The sequence below is a fragment of the Sinohyriopsis cumingii genome, chromosome 12, assembly GCF_028554795.1.
Source record: "Sinohyriopsis cumingii isolate HCF-2022 chromosome 12, ASM2855479v2, whole genome shotgun sequence".
Classification (NCBI taxonomy): domain Eukaryota; kingdom Metazoa; phylum Mollusca; class Bivalvia; order Unionida; family Unionidae; genus Sinohyriopsis; species Sinohyriopsis cumingii.
This window is the reverse complement of record NC_142972.1, coordinates 49,363,264-49,383,081: the sequence shown is the minus strand read 5'-3', so window position 1 is coordinate 49,383,081 and position 19,818 is coordinate 49,363,264. Positions and strand designations below refer to the sequence as shown.

Here is a 19,818-nt window from a genome sequence, read left to right as displayed (position 1 = left end):
TACTAATATTCGGAATGCTAAAAAAGAATTTCGTGATGATGGGGCATCTCACACGTGGTCGACATTCAAAATTACACTTGATGACAAAATCATTGATGTTACAATGAACGATGAGCGGGCGAGAAAGATTATTGATTATCTCAACCATCAACGACATCTTTTTCAGAATAAAGTTTATTGTGCTACCAGAAACAGATTCCGCTGAGTGGATTATCCATGACAAACGTGATTATGTTTTTCATAATGTAAAGACCGCTGTTCTAAGTAACAATTCCAAGCCAGGAATGTTGACTGGTATTGATAAACCATATTACGAACGAGCGTATCCTAAGACCGCTGTTATTTATGGAATTTATCAGCTAAATGATAACCCTAACATTAAAGATATGGCACCAATGAGATTTTCAAAGATGAATTTTGTAGCCGAACGAGTTATCGAACATTTTACAAACGCGATGCGTGGAAATGGGTTAACGGATCTATTACGTGAAAAAATAAACAAATGGACTGAATCAGTTAAGGATACCAGAGCTACAATAAATGATGCCGCTACGTTAGAAAAAGGGGCCCCGAGTGGCCGAGTGGTCTAAAGCGCTCTTCGTTACGGATCACTGCCATCTCACCTCTGCGTGGGTTCGAGTCTCGGATTCGGCTAATGTGGATATGTGAGAAAGCCTGCCAGTAGCTTCTCGTGGGTGGGTGGTTCTTTCCGGGGTTTTCCTGGGTTCTTCCTCCACCATTAATACTGGCCGCCATGTATAGCCTATCGCGTGCTGAAAAATGGCGTTAAACCCTACAACAACAACAACAACAACGTTAGAAAAAAACACTAAAATTCTTAATATATGTAGCAACGATAACAGGAGAGATATTATACGATTTGAAACATTATTTATGAAAAAAGAGCTCCCATAAATATCGTTGATCATAATGCTCACGCGTGGGCTAGTGCAGTAACAATATTTCCACGAGATCGGACCGTAAGATTTTAAACACACACACACACACCCAAACACTCTGGGAGGGGAAAAATGTTTGATTTTATTCACGAAATAAGTAAAAACGATTGTGTATCAGTATGGCTATTTAAGAGTTCCGATGATGAAAAATATGATCAATTTGTACGACCTAATGGCGAAATATATCGTAAAGAATATCTCTACGAAGAAATGACAAATCTTGCACATAAATTTTCAACAGAGAATACTGAACAATTACTAAATAACTGTTTCACCGTTCCGTCAGTTGCAGCTCACTTTGCATGAGAGAAACAATTTGAAAGCCAACACGATTTGAATTTCTCGAAGTGCTGATAAGCTGCTGTGAATACGGACACGGAGGGTTGTGCAATACTAAGTATAAATACAGCGACATTATCTTGGTTGATATGGTCGCGTGTTATCCGGGAAGTTTTCTTGGTTACGGAGAATGTTCTGGATATTTTAAAAGATTTGGACACCCCACACATGAGATGACAAGAGTATCGATAAATGGACCACTACCTGATTTTGATCTAACCGGATTCGCTCGTTTTGTATCATTCGAGTTTGCTAAAGGTCTTCATCCGATCTGTTATGTTTGGTTTGGTAGGCACTTTTCAGAAAAACTTTGGTCACCAATAGTTTTATTACGATCTAAGCTTGATTGTAAAATATTAATATCGTTGATTGTAAGTGAAGCAATTATATCATACCGTCCTCAGACAAAAGTTCGGTTACCACCACCTGATAATGATAAAACCGCAAAACATCTCGGTAGAATAATAATCGGTAAATTTACTCAAGGCGGGGAATATGATCATGATCGACATTATGCACGATTAATTATGGACGCTGTTGAATATGATTTTATAATCGCCGATGCAATAAAGAAAGATATATTTGTAAGTCGAGAAAACGTTTGCTTGTCTAACGGAACACGATTAGGTACAATTGTTGGTTATATTGGTGGTGAGTCACCTCAGTTTACTCATTTAAGATCCTCAATGCTCGCTTATGTTTCTAAAAATTTATTATCGATGATAAATAGATTTCCAACCCCTGCAGTCAGAGTTCAACGGATTGACTCTATATCGAAAAAAATATTCAGAATTACTGACTCAATTTACAAGTACTGATGCATCGTGGGGTAAATGGAAAATAAGACAAGAAATGTTATATAATTAATCTGAATCCGCAGATGTTGCGATTAAAGATATTTATTACAAAAACAATCAGATATCAGAATTATCGTCTGCGGCATCTGTGTATGATCCATTATCCAGACACAAGACGGTCTATCTAAATGGACGGGGGGGGGGGTGCGCTCTGGTAAACCAACGCGAGATATTGAATTATTTCGATAGAATTCAGATGATATGGTTGTTTTAACACCTACACACAGACTCGCAAGAGAACTAAGAGAACGAGAAGTGCAATCATGTATTTATCATAGCTTTTTTCGATGGAAGGGAGACGCATGGACTCCTGATCGAATGGGAGAAAAATTTATTCTAAAACTTATTATTTGGGATGACATATGTACAGTGTAGCTAGATACATTAAAAATGTTTCTCTATTGGCTATTATTAAAAAAATACATCTGTGGTTATGTGCGGCGATCATAGTCAACCAACACCGTTTGTTGGGCCATCTCCACACGGGTGGTTAAAGAATTTTGTGGATTATTTCGAGGATATAACTGACGATCATAAATCTCTTGATGCAGAATTAAGGGAGTTTAAGAAATTAATCAGACTACAACCGAATAAAATTAAATGTGAAATAATTCGTAAAATAATTTCATTTCTATGAACGATTTTCTGCAAATGTGGAGACCAAATGATTTAATAGTGGCAAGTAGAAAGATCGTGATACACTTCGACAGCGGTTATTTCAGCTGCATAAAGAATTTTTTTTCAAATCTACGTGTACCATTGTGTTATAGACCAGCTGATACACGACGACAGAATATCGAAGTTGCTATACCAGGACAGACTGAGAAACAGAATCTCGCATTAAATGATGTTGTCGCAGTTGATGTCAGTGTTGTTGAGATACGCTGAGCGCGGATAAAACCCCGTGGACAGTGGGATACGCAATGAGAATTCATTCATCTCAAGGGTTAACCATCTCTGATACTCGAGTTTGGATTATCGATGATCGTATCTCGCAGTCTCTCGATTCAGAAGAATATCTCAACTGCGGAGAATTATCATAGACACTACAGAAACCATCAATGATGTCCTCGATAACAGTGATATAGCAAGGAAAAAATTAGCTGGTTATAAACTAAGTGGCAAAAAAAAACGCGACTTTCATCTCGATGTTGAATTTGTCATAGCGCTAAAACAGCAACAAAATAATCATTGTGCAAGTTGTAATTGTATCATGTTGTGGCGATATTCAAATAATGATCCAAGACAATTTACCGTGGATAGAAAAGATAGTAGTCTTGGTCATACAAGCGAAAATGTGTTGCTGGCCTGTCTTGAGTGTAATCGACGTAGAGGTGCTAGTTACGTGATCGCGGTGGTAATTGTGTGTCTTCAGGAATTACTTGTAATTGTTCACGTACAAATCGACGTTGACGAGCAGTTTAATCTAGTCTGTACATTGCAGGTCTACCCGCGGATCTTACCACGCTGGAAATTGTATGTGTCGTAATACTCCAGACAGGATCAGTTGCTCTTTTTTTACCACCTTCAAGTTCACCGGGTTCATATGAATTGCAGTATGTCCTCGTCTGATTTTGACATTATGTAATTTCATCAGTGATGATAGTGCGCCCTGAAATTATTTGCCAGGGTCAACTTGTAACAGCTGTGGCCATTGCAAGGGTCCACGTCGATAAATTCGTTCAAACGCAGAAGCTACTTCAGTTGCTGTCTTTGTTGATAACGGCTCTGCTTTTTTATATCTACTTGCAACATCAACTACTGTTAACGCATATTTGTAGGTTAATCTTCGTCTTCCAATTTTGATAGTATCATGTGGTAAAAATAAAATATCACTCTAATGAACTTCATTAGGAACGCTAACATCAAAATGTGCATACTGAACTGTTTTAGGCGGTGGTAGATAAATTTGCCACATTGCCTGTCGTGCTAACCATTTTCAGCAGCAACACGTGTAAAGTTTGCTGTGTTGGCGAGCTTACTAATCGCTGCTCTACCATTCCAATATCCCCTTGGACAATAATAAATCGACTCCATTATAATAATAATCGGTTGATTAATTACCGGCTCCTAATGCTAGTTTACCTTTCATTGCAGATCTCACCAACCAATTAGCTAATGATTCTTTGAAAGATTTATTTTTTTATGGAATTTAGCGCATGAATTAATTTTACATCTGCGATATGTCGCTGCTGAAGATCTTTACTTTTAGAAGCTACATCATGAGCGTGACACGCTTTATCAATAGCGTTTATTGGATACTCACCGGGTTTTGGTTGGTCGTGGTTATCAAGTCGGATATCAAGTCGAGTACCAGGACCGCAATAGTTATATCCTGGAAGATGTTTTTCTCCTGGGTACTAAGTCCATGGTGTTCCTGGTAGTTTTGCTAACTGAGCGGCAACATCACCTCCTCTTTTTGTTAATATTGTTTGGATTAAAAGTAAATTTAAATTTCTTTGTACCACATTGTTCACACTTACCTGTAACTGCTGATCTGTTATTTTTTATTGCAATAGTTGTTAGTCCACTTATGGCAGTAAGCGTCCTGCATTTTACACAGTATAAATCCATATTATTTATAATATTTCTACAACATGGATGTAATTGATTTCTCAGCGACACAAAAGCTGGAGCCAGTCAAGCATCATCCAGCATTACCAACTTCTGTCAGAATGAATATAATTTGACCATCCGGGTCTGCTAAGACACAACTGTTACTTAAATTGATAATGAGATGGTTGAAATGGGATAAGTTGTATTTAGTGGCTCCGTCTGTCGATGACCAGCGATGCTATGATGTATTTAAAGACTTTAATAAAAACGCAAAATTGTTGGATGAAAACGGTGATAATGTTATTGAATTTATTACTGATATCGGCGAAGCGCCATCTGTAGATAACCTCGATGGGTTTATTAATAATTTAGTTGTATACGATGATGTGATGTTGGACAAACAGTCAAATCCAGCTAGAATATTCTCGCTCGGAAGACATAAAAACACTGATGTGATTTATGTTACTCAGCGATATACACAAATACCAAAAGTGATCAGAGATAACTGATATATTTTTGCTTTGTTTAATACTCTGCGAAAAATTCATCAGACTTGGTGCAGCGGACATATGGACATAATTAAGTTTAGAAATTTATTTAGTCAGGCTCAATTATCCCCGCATGGATTTATAACAATAATCTTACATGACCCACGATCGCGTTATCGTATAGGTCTTGATAAATTGTTGGATAGCAGCAGAGAGGATGCAACCTCGATAAGGCGTTAACGTAGTAACACTTACGATATGTTTTTCTAAAACGACGACGCGAAAAAAAAGTAACAGGACGCTAACCCCCAGGGAGACTCTCGGAAAGTTAGAGGCTTCGGTTTCACGTTATCAGCGTATTTTTTCGTTTCTTGTATAAGCCTCCGTTTACCAAAATAACGCTTATAAAATGAGGTCGGTTCACCCTCTCTGCTGCTCCTTTTCCGGATATTTTGCTTAGTTGCTGTAATACTGGCTGTGGTTGTTGTAACCGTGCAAGATAGTTATCAATTCCATTGATAAATGCAATATATCTAGTATCACTATTTCGGGCCTGATCAGCTCCGTAGTGTAAGCGAAATATCCATTTGTACCAGTTATCACGACTTACAGCATCATCGATATACTCGGGTTTCAAAACTCTCTTTTTGATGAAAACTTCGCACGGCAAACTCAGACAATTTATCTAGATTTTAGTTTCTTTTATGAAGGCAATACTATTTTCGGTAAATTTATCATTTTACATCAATTTTGGCCCTTGATTGTTCTGATTCTGTTTCTGGTTCCGATTCTGGTATACGATCTTTTATATCACCTATTTCAGCACGAGATTGGTCAATACCCTCAAGTATTTCTCGCATTGGTTGAGCAGCAGCTATTTCACCCGGAAGTTCTTGTATAATCTTTTTTTGTTTGTTTTTTTTTTAGTTCTTTCTGCTATTTTTCCAGTTGCTCTAGCGGTTTGCTACAACGTAGGAAGAAGACCTTTTGGTAGCCTCTGTAACTCCTTTGGTAGCCTTCGTAACCGGTTTAAACAACTGTCCTGCGCCCTCTGCAAATTCAACCTGAGACGCCTGACGCGCTTGTAGTTGCAGCTTGACAGCATCACGAACAGGCATAATTTTTGTATTGCCTCTAATCGCTCTCGAGCTAATCTAGCTGTGTAAGATTCCATTGTTGATATAATAATGATTTCATTACTCATACATTTATAGCAGAAGAGGAGGTGCGAGCTCAATGAAGCCTCACGGTGGGTAAACACACGCGCATACTTTTTAAGAAACACTAACGACAACAATAAAGTAACAATAAAAAAACTAACTCAATTAGAGAAACTCTCGGTTGGTTAGAGGCTATGGTTTGGCTTATTGACCTTTCATTTTCGTAGGAAGCCTTATTTTTCCAAAAATGACGCTCCAGCAAAAGGTATGTTCACCTCCTCTTCTGCTTGAGATAACTAAAGATAAAGGTGTTATCTTTCTTAACGATTGCGCAAGGTATACTTTCACTGAAATGATGGTGATAGCGCAAGTGGTAGACTAAATCATTGCCAGTTTTCTGACATTCATTGACCTCGTTTGAAATATTACTCTTCCATGTACTAGTTGAAACACACACACACACACACACACACACACACACACTCATACAAACGCCTTGGGGTAAGAAACACCCTGGCCTCTTCTAGTTCTTGTTCAAGCAAAATTTTTCTTTCATAAAATTAAAAAGTTGTTCGGCTTTATCCCCACTTGCCTCCTCTCCCCACCTTGTCTGGCCTGCCCGCAACAAGGAAGTTCTATAGTAAACAGCACACTCTTTCCAGCCATCTTTATACAGGATTATGACCCCAACTCGTCTCCTGGACAAACTTTTATTAAACTACCCTTTTCCGTGGAGTAGATAATACACAGGAGGTTGGCTGGTTAAGTGCAATTGTATCGATTAGTCTGTTGTTTCTATAAGTGCGTTGTGTGTACGAAGGTACCTCTTCAATGTACAGGTACTTCGGTAATTAATGTAGGAGAAGAATGTACGTAAATTCACGATTGATTTTATTTCGGATTTACATATATTAGAGGCATGTCTGCATTTTTCATAACAAAATAATTCCAAAAAGTATGAATGTTTTCACAAAATAGTTATATTTGTAACAAAGTAATTTCAAATATTAAAAAATATAATTATATTCATTAACCTTTAATTTCATGTTTGCCAAGCCTTTTATAGTACTTTACTCCGATAAATATCTTCCCCGGAAATACCGTTCCACTCAAAGTTTCACTGCCTATGATATCAATAATTTAGTGTCAATGCTTCCTATTTTATCAGCAAGCTCTATAATATCAACCAACGACTTTTACAGGGTGTCAGCTATATTGTAATCTCAATAACCCCAATTCCGTTACAGATTATAAATGACAACTTATACGACAATCAACATACACATAACCAATTCATCTAATGTATGGTATTAAATATTTAAATTAGGTTGCGATAGATGAGATTTACTTTCAAACCAAGATAGTTTATTTTCCGTTCCTTCTAATAATATTTGTCATAATTCAGAGCAAAGATACTTTTGGCCCATATTTGGCAGCTATTTGAGAGTTTATTATTTTTTCTAAAAAAAAATCATATGCCCCTTCCGAAGAAAACTAAACTCTTGATCACATAATATGATTGCGGTCTACCACGGTCCAAAATGTTTCTTCTCTCTCAACTCTAGTTCTTTCTTTTTATCTGCCGTTTACATCAGTACCTGATTACCTATTAAGCACATTAGGGCACCAGTCCAATAGGGGCACCATAAAAAAATTCAAATTAATACCATCTTTCTCTATTATTTTGCCTAGATGTTTACCACGGCAGATACTTTGTGGTTTTGATGAAACAAAAATGATCAAGCATTAACCGACCCCCTAGTATCTACACGTAGCCATTATACCTGGTCAAAAACCGGTGCCTACCTGGACTTTACTTTATTTGTCGACAATACCAATTTACAGCAAATACTTGTGTTTTTTTGTCCATACAGTATCTACAACGAGAGAATGATCCAAATGAGGGTATTATGAAGGACTAGGGGCCATCCATTTAGTGTGTACGCAAAAATCTGGCAAAGCTTGACCACCACCACCCCCGTACACATGCTTACTTTTTTACACCCCTCACCATCGTACGAACGCCTGACGCACCCCACCCCACCACCCACCACCGAATTCTATAGAACGGCCTATATGTAATCCACGCAGAAACGATCAAGGATTAATACTATTAACGTGTTTAATAAAATGGATAGTCCACCGACGTTGAATGTCTGGCTGCATCAAAGAGGTAAGATGCGTAACTTTAAAAAGTTTGTCTAGTGTCCGCTAACATGCAAACGCCGACGACTACTCCGGTGACCTAGTTTTTAGAGCGTCCGCCTCGCATGCGGGAGGTCGTGGGATCGATCCCCGGCCGAGTCATACCAAAGACTTACAAAAATGGTACTAACAACTGCCTCGCTTGGCGCTCAGCTTTAAGAGGTTAGTGTTAGGACTGGTCGGCCTGGTGTCAGGATAATGTGACTGGGTGGGATATCATGCTACATGTCTGCGGCATGATGCCCCAGTGCTAGACATCACCATAAACTGTCACACTGCAGACATCGTAGCAATATGACTGAAAAATTGTTAAAGCTAAGACAAAAATCCAAATCACACACACACACACACTCAAAGGCCGACTGAACCCATTCGAACAGGTTACGTATTAGAAAAATTAATATCGCGGTTTCACCAAACCCACCCCCCGTTTCCTATGCATTTGTACATTATCAGTAGACCCTCCCACCATACGCAAGCGTATGCATTTGGGTTAACCCCTCCCCCCTCCATGCGTACTTACTAAATGGACGGTCCCCTATGGGGCTAAGGTCCCTGTTAGGCCAAAGAAAAGTCGATCAGAAATACACATAGTAGGAAAACAAGTATACCGAGAGAGATTGTTGGGGGAGGGCGAGCAAATAGTATACCAGATCTACCACTGAATCCCCCGCGTCCAAATACCTAATAAAAATATTTAAATATATTAAGGGAGTTTTACTGATGAATATATGTTCGACCCACCTTCCTCGTCTAACTGTCTAACTCAAAATCTTATTAATGTTATACACGTGAAGAGTTCATGGGACCGTTTTACAACAAATCCCCAACTTGACCCTCCAGTATAAGAAACGTGGGATTTCTAAAGCTAAAGCTGCTTCCTTTTCTTAACGAATGTATATGGTATATTTTCACTGAAACGATAATGATAGTGAAAGTGGTAGACAAAACGATTGCCACTTTACTGACATTCACTGACCTCGTTTGAAATAGTATTCTTCCTTACACCAATTAGAACACACACACACACACACATGCGCGCCAAATGCTGAATATTTTCCATACCTGTGACAAGAATGCCCTATGGTAACTAGCACACCGTTTTTTTCCAGTCAGCCTAATACAGGATTAGCACTCTGTACCAACGCGGCTCCTGGACAAACTTGTGTCTAACTACTTTACTATAACAGTATAATACACAGGCGGCAGTGTGGTTAAGTACAATTATATCGAATTAGTCATGTCTGTAAGTGCGTTGTACGTAAGAACGTACTATTTCACTGTATCTGTACTTCGGTAGTTATCGTCAGTCAGTAAGGAATGTACGGAAATTCACGACTGATCTTGCTACGACTTTATTGATATTAAGAGCATGTTTTCATATTTGATAACAAAATAAACAATAACAAATTATGAATGTTTTTCAAATTATGTATATTTATCACAAAATAATTTCAAATATAAATGTAATTACATTTATGAACCTTTAATCCCATGTTTTTATTGTTGTTTACTCTGATAAATATCTTGCACGGGAACCATTCTGGTGGCCTAGTGGTTAGAGCGTCTGCCTCAGATGCGGAAGGTCACGGCTTCGAACCCCGGCCGAGTCATACCAAAGACGTATAAAATGGCACTAGCAGCTGCCTCGCTTGGCACTCAGCATTAAGAGGTTAGTGTTAGGATTGGTCGGCCTTTTGTCAGGATAATGTGACTGGGTGGGACATCATGCTACATGACTGCGGCATGATGCCCCAGTGCAAGACATCACTATAAACTGCAACACTGCGGACATCGTAGCGATATGACTGAAAAATTGTTGAAACTTCGCTAAAAATCCACCACACACTCACTCTGCAATAATCACCCCCTCCCACCCCCCAACCGGGACCGGGGCTGCGTTAGAATGTGTTTCTGAAGAATATTATACAATTTAAACTCAACTATAATTTATGTCAATCACTAGAGTGAATAAGTGTCCTATTTACTCGTCGGCAAACTTTCTCAAAAAGAGAACCAAGAGCTCAGAATGATATATACACCACCGAAAGGGGTTGACAGGTAGACCTGACAGCTTCTGGGAAGCCCTGTCTGGCGGATCAGGCGTAAGAACATATATGATTTTCCAGTTAGAGCAAAGGGAAAGAGCTGTTTGAACAGCGCTGGACATCACCTTAGGTGCAGTAGGACCTGATGGCCAGCCACTGTATAAGGACTCGTCTCCAGATGTCTCCACAGGCACTGCGGTAGTCTGTCTTCTCTGATGACAAGATTGCTACCGAGCTATTTATCGCGATGGGTAAAGTGCACTGGTTGGAAGTCCAAGATAGCTTCTAGCCTGAGGGTAGAGTTATAAAACTTGAAAAGGACGGCCAGCATAAGCAATCACTCAACTAGCAGATACAAATTGTGCCAGTGGGTCAACAGTTTGGTCCCACTTTGGGTCAGCCTAACTTTAATCCGAGCTGAAGCCTGCTTTGAGCACGTTTTACTGTACATGTTATCCTTTATAAAAAGTACCACAATACTGCTTCGGGTCAGTGCCACTGCTGCGACTTGTTCCTCACTTGAGTTGGCAATGGTAGCCGTTCTCTGGTGGAATTCCCGTACTGACACACACTCCCTACCGTAGGCAACAGAAATAGCTGTAAATGTAACATAAGTGTGTGTGTGTGTGTGCATTTTATTGTCATCTATATTCAGGTGCTGTATACTCCGATGTATTATGGCGGGTTTTATATTATCGCGGCAAACGAGATTTTCCGATTAATTGTGGACACGCGCCGTCTTGCGGTTGTTTACAGATGTAAAGCTCTAGCCAGTAAGGACGCAAATATCTTGCATCACGATTTCCTCTAAAATGTCAACATTTTTTTCTAAGTTTACATTGAAAAAGAATGAACACCACTTTTTGGTAAAGCGCATACATTTACATTGATCATCATATATAAAATCTCCAGACGAACTAGCTATACCTGCATTGGTTTTGATTATGAAATATATTCAGTGTATCGTCTGAAGTTTGATGATTATAAGTCATATACTGATGGTGACATACATGTCTTTACAAGGTTACGGTTACAATATCATTACGTGGTAGCGATTATGGACCAAAGTTTATAAAATGTTGCTTATGATCAAACTTCTCGTTCATAAATAATAACATAATAACAGTAATATTTCAGTAATAATATTAATAAAATTTGCTATATATTTACATTTCTTTGCCCTCATTGCATTTAAAATTAATATAAAATTAAATCATAATTTCTTTTAATTTGTAATGTTGTTATATTTTGTAATTCATGGATTTACTCTTGATTACATTTGTGTGTTTGATTTATCATTGGATCCTTTCTTTTTTGTGGAAATATTATGCCAGTACAAGCTGGGAATATTCTTATCATAGGTAAGTTGTAATTTATATTTATTATAATATCTGCGTGTTACCATGCATAATATAGTCAAATACCGCAATAATATAGAGTTGTTCCCCCCTTGCACGTTAATCTGGGTCAACCACCAGATGTTTTATTTTCATTTGCGAGCTGTGATTGATAAAGTTTTGTTGTAGGAATAGAAAGAGGGGAAAGTCAATGAAACTTTATAAATTATAAGTAAGCAGCAATAGCAGAACAGTTTTAATATGTACCGATAAGTACATTAAGTACTACGCAAATAGAGCGTTCCCGGCTATTAGAGGTCTCACGCAAATCATATCACTTCTAATACTGATCCATAAATAATAGTCATTTTAATTATTATCCTTGTTTTCAAACATTTCCATGCAGTCTGTATTAACATAACATAATGTGAACTATAAATGATGAAGAAGGGCATTCTTGCTCCTAATTTCAATACTCAGATTCCTTTCTTTGGTAGCTCTGGTCTCAGAGTGAGAAGAGTAGTTCCTTGGCTTAGAAGGGCACTCTTCATTTTCAGGAGCATGTGCGATCGGTCTCTTCAGAGACATATAAAGCACATTCATTCCTGAAAGTTGTTCCAATCAAATCAAAGTTTTTATGGTTTAGGTAAACAGCCTCGCCGAAGGAAGAAAAAAAGAGAACTGTGAACGAATCACGCTCACTCGAGAGGGTGTGTTAGCACCCCCTCTATTTCTACAGACACAGAGCGAGTCGCGCCCGTCCACCCTCTGTGAAGGAGGAGCAGTACTCTTTCATAATCCAAAACCCTTTAGTGACTAGAAAATTAAATCATCTGGTAAGTGAGAAATACTTTACAGCAGCTTAGGAAGGGTCAGCCTAAGGATCTGAGTCGCTTAACGGTCACTGCAGGGGCGTATTAACCATTAAGCAGACTAAGCACGTGCTTATGACACCAGGGCCAAAGGGGGCACCACAAAGTTGAGAAAAGTGTGAAAAGAAAAAAAGAAACGAATGAAGATTTGTAAAAAAAAATTGATAAAACTAGTGCAAATTGATCATAATGTTCTATTTCTTGATCATGGTGCACCCTAGGGTTATCTTCCCAGGTGTACATGGAAAGGAGGGGGGCACCAAGATTTGTCAGTGCTTAGGGCACCAGTGAGCCTTAATCCGTCCCTGGGTCATTGTCTTGTAACAAGTCATTGACTAGTCACAGATCAATGGCGAGTGACCAGTCATTAGTCTTCGTTCACCAGTTACCAGGCACTGGGCCCCGGTCACCCGCCGCCTTTCTGTGAGTGACAGCCATTGTATTTGGAATCCGCTCCGTATGGGGATGGTGATCGGATGAGACCCCCCCCCCCCAAGCTACGCTACTGTTGGATCCCGCTGAGGACTGAGATTAGGCGTTGAAGCGCCAAACTATGGAAGAGGATCGGATTGGCAATCCCCTACCCCTTTCGTATTATCTCACCCAATCGTTACGTGTTGTGTTGTCATCCAATGTAGAGAATAATGGTTCCTTCCCATTATGGAGACATATACTTCGGGGCCTTGGTCTCATACTAGAGATGTAGATGTTGCTGTTCACGGACCGATTTCACCCGGATACAAAGTGAAGATGTAAAGGATTGCATCAATAGGCGCTCTTTTCTTTATGCCATAAACGGCAGTCCCCTCGTTGTCCGTGAGGAGTTACTGGTCCAGGTTCCCCTTACCTACATGTCTTCTCCGAAACAGAGTGACACTGAGGAACAAAGTTCTACCTCCCAAAAGCGAGAGCATGATGAAGACGTCGTGCCAGTCCTCATGGACTTTCATGAATTCGATGCAGAGCAGGCTGAGGTGGAACCCCTTCCCATCCAGCACACCTCCGCCACTCACAACCGAGTGGTAAAGGAGGAATAAGTTTGGTCCTTGGACAAGTCGGTCAACGAAGTTTATCGCTTTCTACTCCCTGATTGGTATTCCAGTGCCGCAGGTTTGGCGGATATAAAACTGTTCTCCAGTTTGGAGAGACTCTTCGTAGCTACCTCCTGCACGTGATTCTTCTTGCTGCCCCATTCGGCTTTGATCAAAGGAACATTTGTAGAGGTTTTATAATGGTTAACAGTTTGAAAGGCAGACCAAGGGTGGCCATTCCGCTTTCTATATTCAGACATCTGCTCTCTGTTTCAAGCTATAGGGCTCCAATTCCTGATTGGCCACTTTAACCTTCCAGCTTGGTTATATACTTCGGAATCTGTGCTCGCCTTATAATCGAATACTGGAGGCCTTAGATAGAGATTAATATCAGGTCACTGGTTATCATTGCCTCACATGCCGATTTTTTATCTACCGTCGTTTTCAGCCTGGAAAGGAAGCATCGCTCAGCTTGCTGAAGCTAGTGAATAAGACATCTCAATATGCTTTATCCATATCACTGGCCTTATCATCAGTGTTACGACTCTGTGGTCACAAACTAAGTACAAAAAAGAAGCAAAATCAATGTCATAAATGAAAATGTGAGAGGAACGTACAATATTAAGACGTAAATCCAGAATAATCCTGATAAAGTTCTATGAAAGTCCTAAATGAATTAAGCATTCTGGACTAATTACGAAACCGGAAATGTGTGTGTGTGTGTGTGTGTGTGTGTGTGTGTGTGTGATTAGGGTTTTTAATGTAGCTTTAACAATTTTTCAGTCATATCGCTACGATGTCTGTAGTGTGGCCGTTTATAGTGATGTCCAGCACTGGGACATCATGCCGCAGACACGTAGCATGATGTCTCACCCAGTCACATTATCCTGACACCAAGCCGACCAGTCCTAACACTAACCTCTTAATGTTGAGCGCCTAGCGAGGCAGCTGTTAGTACCGTTTTTGTAAGTCTTTGGTATGACTCGGCCGGTGTTCGAACCCACGACCTCCCGCTTCCGAGGCGGACGCTCTAACCACTAGGCCACTGGAGTGGTAAACCGGAAATATACTGGTCCTCTAAGATTCGTGACGTTATCAAGATGGCGTCGTCCAGAACTCCTTTGAATAATTAACAACAGTTCCAATATAATATTATGGTCCAATAATTGTGTACTTTCTAATTCCAATGAACATTCCAAACAATTTTGTCCTCTCGAATAATACCTAAGTACAATATAAAACACGTCTGCAGACTTACACAAGAAATTAGAATGACTCTGATTGCTCATGAATGAATCTGATTGCTCATTTATTTTCTTATATACACCTTATATTGCGACTAAATTTCACAATATACGCCCCGTGACAGAGCTTATTACTCATTTTGCCTCGAATTTGCCTATTCATGTGGCCCAGCCAAACAAATGAGAAGTTACTGAATTCATCTTGAAACGTCGAAACCCCATCAGCCAATGAAAAATTAATTCCAAGGCGCCGTTAAGTCTCGTTATTAAGATTATTATTAGCAATTGTCAACATATACGTAAACATCTATTTATAGAGCCTATTTAATGTTCGCTCTTAACAGACTCAGGTCAAGTAGGAAAAATCTAACTAAATCTATTTTGTACAATTTACAACGATGAATAAAACTTTTAAAAAATAAATAAATTAATGTACCAAGAGTTACCAAAAATATCGATATATATATATATATATATATATAACATCAGAGCTTCTCCAATCCGCATGAATGATGCTTTGGACATTTCCACTGTTTTACTGAAGACAGTACGAACCTTCTGTAGACTTTTCCCCTGGATGCAGAGACCCTCTTAATTTCGTGTATGGTTTCCCAGGGTCTGAAAGACCAGCAATCGGTTCCTTGCATCTCCTCATGGCCTGGCGAAACTGGCTAAGAAGTGAGGTCACCCTGATCGACCATAAAAGCTGTCAGCACAGTTCTTCAAACCCATGCAACCTCAGTTCTAAAAGAAACTCCCAATCCATACCATACCACCGGCAGCTACGCCTTATTAGTGGCCGTCGAGGAGTCAAAGGGCCTGCAGAGACTGTTATCTTGCTCTCTAAGGCCTTGATGGAATCGTTCACGTGTCGTGTGGTTTGCGAGCCTTTCTTCCATGTGATGCGAAAGCTATTGCGTTGCATTTGTTACAGTACGAAGCGTGTTTGTCCTTGATATCAGGATATGAACGCAGTAGCTGATATTCTTCTCTTTCGTTTTAACAGAGGCAGCGATCTGTTTTTGCAGCCGTATCCAACACATTCTGATTTTCAACAAGTCTGGCGATCATTTAGGATTAACTTAGTGTTGTCCTAGTGAGATATTTGGGGATGCAGAGACCGTTATCTTGTTCTCTAAGGATTTGATAGAATCGCTTACGTGTCGTGTGGTTTGCAATCAAATTACAACCCCACATGAAGCTTTGGGTGAATCTTCTTTCGAGAACCCCACCCTTGAAAAATGCTTTCTTCCTCTCTTTAGAGTTTGCACGACGAAGGAGCGAGCTTTATTTTCTGTCTATAAAACCAGAATGCTGCCATTTCAAAGTTAATTATGAGTCATTTTTTTCCTTTGCAAACTCCCGTAGCGCCACTTCATGTGCAGACCCCACAGTCTCAGTCTTGCCTGAGATGGGGATGATCAAGTTCGACGTTAATTCTCAGAAGGAGTGCTACGTCTCTATTTGGCAGACTCTAAAGGAAGAAGAATGGGTTGAAAGCGTCTTTTCATTATTCCAGAGTACTCGGCTGATATTTCAACTTCGACCATTTCAAGGTGGATTATCACAACAATCAAGACAGGATTTTCAATTCCTTAGCGAGAGGGACATTTCACTTAAAGAATAAACCTCGCGAGGCTCGAACCATTACCTCATGGACATATCTAACTCAATCGTCTTTTGAGAATATTCTGAAAGTCGCGTTTTGGCGATCTCACACTATCCTTTCCACCTACCAGCGGTGCACCAAAACGGCCGCATATTTTATCTAAGGCCATATGCTTGGCACAAAACGTGGCCCAAGAGGATACCATCTTACAGTAGTGGACACTCGTGCCGTAAAGGTGAGCATTACCTTGTTTTCCTTTTGCAAGTTTTGGGGGTCATCATCCTCCCACCGAAGTGACAAATTCAGCTAATAGTTGCAATTGTCGCATTACTGATGGTAATATATATTGCATATGGGATAAGACTAATTTTAATAATACATTTTTTTCGCGACCGATGGCATGCAGTACACGAATCAGTTTGGCTGGATAATGAGATTGAAAGGAAGTCATATTTAATTTGGTCAGAAAGGAAACAAGAGAGTCGGGATTTTTACAGTTTATTTACGTGGAGCGGATAAAAAGCGAGGAAGGCGGCTTGTTAACGACTGAACTTTATTTTTGATCAGATTAATGAACAATTTGCATTCTTGTATTTATTTTTCAAAAATGGCTAATTAACGAAACGATGATAATGAATTAACTCAAAAGTATCCCGCTAGTTTACCGCACATAAAACTAGACTTGATAGTATCAATTATGTCGTTATATAACTGTTCCTACTTTTGATGCAATATTTATCCTAGTTCTCAACCTAAAAAAAAATAAATCATGCTGTGTATCTCATGTACATGTTGAGTTGGCGAATGACTCCTTTATCCGTAGATAACGCCATCATGATTAAGATGATACAGCACGTGTCTGCATTTCACATATAGAATGGAAAATATTGACCTTAAATGTTGTTTGCGTTATTGGGTCCATTGGAATTCACTCGAAAAGACCACTTACCCGGTAGGGGAACTATATCACCTTTCTGTACGATGGTACACTGTAGCAGTCGTCAACTGGCATGAACCATCCCTTATCGAGTGAAGCTGGTTATGTACAGGGGTTCGTATCAATCAAACATATAGAGAAGATATTCTACTTCTATTTATATATACACGAGTTTGTGATTTATATATGTAAATGTACTTCATGTCCTTGTCCTACTTGTGTCTGTGCCATTTCTGTATGTGTTTTTAATCTCCTAAAGGACGAAATAAAGATGGAATACCGTAGGAATCAATTGAAAACTACGAAATTGTCGCATCTTCAAATTTAACTTTTGTCCGTGATTGTAGGTTGTACTAAAGATTATAGTAAACAGAATGTTTATACAGCATTTGAGTTCAAGGCCAGTCTTGTTTACAGTTAAAAAGGTTTATCCTTTTGAAATGATTCATATCCTGTTATGATATAGAACAAGTGAAAGTGTGTATAAATAGGGATTCGAAAAACAAATAATTAATTCCTGTTTCTGTGCGGGAATCTATTTGTGATCAGAGTTTACAATGGTTGAAATCACAAATATATAGAGCTCAATTATTTATGAAAAACATGCATTGGAGTTACTAAATGCTCAGTGGCTTTTGAACTAATACATTTCTTTTGGATTTTTGTGAACTCATTTAAAGTCATTCTGGATTGCATCATTGGGTTGTATAAAAACACTCAAAAATATTGGAATTTATTCGGAACATTCTATACTTTTGGACTTGTGATAGGACATTTAGGATTATTTGAAATTTCATTCACAATGGAGTGCGTGTCTTTTAAATTTTCACTTTGTATTTTAGAGACATAAATTGCTTGTTGAAGTTACTTAAATTTTTGGTTTAAATATTTCTGTTACATATTTTAAAGGCCTAGAGAAGACACGTCCTCATTAACATTCATATAAATTTAGTTACCACTTATTTTCTTTAAATGTTCGTAGATTAGGTTGAAGTCAATAAAATTTCCTAGAGTTGCCCAAGGTCTTTAAATTCTCGTAGATTTGCCAACAGTCTGTAAATTCTCGTAGAGTAGCCTCTAGTCCTTTAATCTTCATGGATTAGGTTATAGTCTTTATATCCTCGTGGATTGTCTTTAGTATTTATATCCACGTGGATCAGCTTGTAGTCTTTATATCCTCGTGGATTAACTTTAGTATTTATATCCTGGTGGATTAGCTTGTATTCTTTATATCTCGTGAATTAGCTTGTATTCTTTATATCCTCGTGGATTAGCTTGTAGTCTTTATATCCTCGTGGATCAACGTTTAGTATTTGTATACTCGTGGATTAACTTGTAGTCTTTATATCCTAGTGGATTAGCTTGTAGTCTTTATTTGTTCGTGGGTTAGCTTTAACTCTTTACATCCTCGTAAATTAGCTTGTAGTCCTTATGTACTCGTGGATTAGTTTGTAGTCTTTATATTCTGGTGGATTAGCATGTAGTCTTTATATCCTCCTATATTAGCTTGTAGTGTTTATATCCTCGTGGATTACCTTATAGTCTTTATATCCCCGTAGATTAGCTTGAGGTCTTTTTATCCTCGTGGATTAGCTTGTTGTTTGTATATCCTCGTGGATTAGCTAGTAATCTTTATATCCTCGTGGATTAGCTTATAGTCTTTATATCCTCGTAGATTAGCTTGATGTCTTTATATCCTCGTGGATTAACTTGTAGTCTTTATATCCTCGTGGATTAGCTTGTAGTCTTTATATCCTCGTGAATTAGCGTGTAGTCTTTATGTCCTCGTATATTAGCTTGAGGTCTTTTTATCCTCGTGGATTAGCTTGTAGTCTTTATATCCTTGTGGATTAGCTTGTACTTTTTATATCCTCGTGAATTAGCTTGTACTCTTTATATCCTCGTGGATTAACGTGTAGTCTTTATGTCCTCGTGGAATAGCCTATAGTCTTTATATCCTCGTGGATTAGCCTGTAGTCTTTAGATCCTCGTGGATTAGCTTTTAGACTTTATATCCTCGTGGATTAGCTCGATGTCTTTATATCCTCGTGAATAGCTTATAATCTTTATATCCTCGTGCTTTAGCTTGTACTCTTTATATCCTCGTGGATTAGCTTGTACTCTTTATGTTTACGTAGTTTAACTTGTAGTCTTTATATCCTCGTGGATTTGCTTG

General features: G+C 38.8%; 1 protein-coding gene across 1 annotated transcript in view; it reads right to left on the bottom strand.

Annotated features, from left to right (window-relative positions):
• LOC149786412 (uncharacterized) overlaps nt 1-9,777 on the bottom strand; it is a 61,598-nt gene extending 51,821 nt beyond the window's left edge. The window contains exon 1 of the mRNA XM_089976844.1: nt 9,630-9,777. The gene's annotated coding sequence lies outside the window, so the exon portion shown is untranslated. The remainder of the gene's footprint in view (nt 1-9,629) is intronic.
• Between the last annotated feature and the right edge of the window lie 10,041 nt (nt 9,778-19,818).